General features: G+C 41.9%; 1 pseudogene; it reads left to right on the top strand.

Moving 5' to 3' along the window:
* Positions 1-230: 230 nt before the first annotated feature.
* On the top strand, positions 231-988 carry LOC112619122 (annotated as a pseudogene).
* Positions 989-2,213: the final 1,225 nt, after the last annotated feature.

Raw genomic sequence — 2,213 nt, 5'->3', positions numbered from 1 at the left:
AAACACAAAAAATTTAGCTGGGGGTGGTGGCGTGCACCTGTAGTCCCAGCTACTCAGGAGGCTGAGGCAGAGAACTGCTTGAACCCGGGAGGCAGAGCTTGCAGTGAGCCGCGATGGCCCCACTGCACTCCAGCCTGGGCGACAGAGCGAGACTCCGTCATAAAACAAAAACAAAAACAAAAAACTCATATTCGGTCTTTCGGCCCGGCTTGTGAGCGGGACCAGTCGCCATGGGCCGCATGATCTGCGGACAGTGGAAGGGTGCCGGGTCTGCGTTCCCCGCCCAGGTGAAGCACCGCCAGGGCATCGCGCGCCTGCACGCCATGGACTTCCCCCAGCTGCTACAAGAGCACAGTGAAGGACACTATCCACTACCCCCGGGCTGCGGTGCGCCCCTCGCCAAGGTGGTCTTCCAGGATTCGTACCCGTTTAAGAAGTGGAAGGAGCTCTTCACTGCCGCTGAGGGTATTCACATGGGTCAGTTTGTGTATTGTGGCAAGAAGGTGCAGCTCAACATTGGCAGTGTAGACACCATGCCTGAGGGTACGACCGTGTGCTGCTTGAAGGCCAAGCCTGAAGACTGTGGCAAGCTGGCCCGGGCATCAGGGAACGATGCCTCCGTTATCTGCCACAACCCTGAGACCCAGAAGACCCATGAAGCTGCCCTCTGGCTCCAAGGTGGTTATCTCCTCAGCCAACAGAGCTGCGGATGGTGTAGTGGCCACAGGTGGCCGAATTGACGTAAGCCATCTTGAAGGTTGGCCGGGCCCACCACAAATATAAGGCAAAGAGAAACCGCTGGCCACGAGTACGGGGTGTGGCCATGAACCTTGTGGAGCATCGTTTCAGAGGTGGCAAACGCCAGCACATCGGCAAGCCCTCCACCATCCGCAGAGATGCCCGTGCTGGCCACAAAGTGGGTCGCATTGCTGCCCGCCAGACTGGACGTCTCCGGGGAGCTGAGACTGTGCAGGAGAAAGAGAACTAGTGATGAGGGGCTCAATAAAGTTTGTCCTTCTGCCACCAAAAAATAAATAAATAAATAAAAATAAAAGATAATATTCATTCCTAACTCTCTTAAATGTGTTTCCACAATTGAAAGAGATGTATTATGAGTTTTTTGTTATATAAATATAAGATTATTGTAAAATAGTTAAGTGGTACATAAAAAGGTGATGAAAGGATTATATATCACCTAAAATCCCACCAACCTGAGATCAAAAACATAAGCAATTTAGTAGCCATATGTTTGTGCATTTCTCTATCAATATAAATCTATACACACATATGTAGTTGTGTGTGTATATAAACATACATATACATAATTTTATATTAAAAATCAATCATATTGTATATGTCATTTTACTTTGAAGTTTTGTAAGTGCTGTCTTTTGTGGGACATTTGCTTGTCTCTCTTCTTTCCCTCTAGTCCCCCACTCTATCTCTATACATTCCCAATATTACATCTCCCTCCGTCACTGTGTAACCAATTCATAATGTGGTGTTTATCTTTCTCATAAGCACATTTATCAATTTACCATTGTTTATTTTACAAAAGCATAATCATCTTACATGCAACTCTTTCACATCTTTCTTTTTTCCAACATATATATGATATATATATATCTCATTCATTATATATTTATCTCTCTCATTCATTTTATATATATATATATATATATATGTATAATTCATTCATTCTTTGGAATCCCAACTTATCACTTAGTAGCAGTGACTTGGGACAAATTATTTTGTTTCTGAGTTTTTATCTGTAATATGGGCATAATTATTGTAACTATTTCCTTGGGTTGTTATTAAGCACAATATATTAGTCTGTATAAAATGCTTAGAACCACATCTTACTCAAAGTAAGAGCCATGGAAGCATTAGCTATTATTTATAATAGGTGCAGAATATTTTTTCATGGTATAGATGTAAAAAATATATTTAACCAGAAAGCCCCTAATTAAATAATGGATCTAAGCAATGATCATCAATGGATACTAAACTCTTTGGATGAACAGTGGCGGGTTGATTAGACAGACAAAACCTGAATTCATTCAATAATGTTAAAGAAAAAAGTGGTACAACTACATATTATTTGCCTACAGAGGTGATAAAATAGGAAGTATTTAGCACCATCTATGAAACATTGTTATCCAAGAATCATAGAAACTTATTTTTGCTTATAATCTCCTTATGTGTAAAAGCTA

The sequence above is a fragment of the Theropithecus gelada genome, chromosome 2 (assembly GCF_003255815.1).
Source record: "Theropithecus gelada isolate Dixy chromosome 2, Tgel_1.0, whole genome shotgun sequence".
NCBI classification, from domain to species: domain Eukaryota; kingdom Metazoa; phylum Chordata; class Mammalia; order Primates; family Cercopithecidae; genus Theropithecus; species Theropithecus gelada.
The sequence above is the reverse complement of the archived record's forward strand: the minus strand, read 5'-3'. Positions and strand labels throughout refer to the sequence as shown.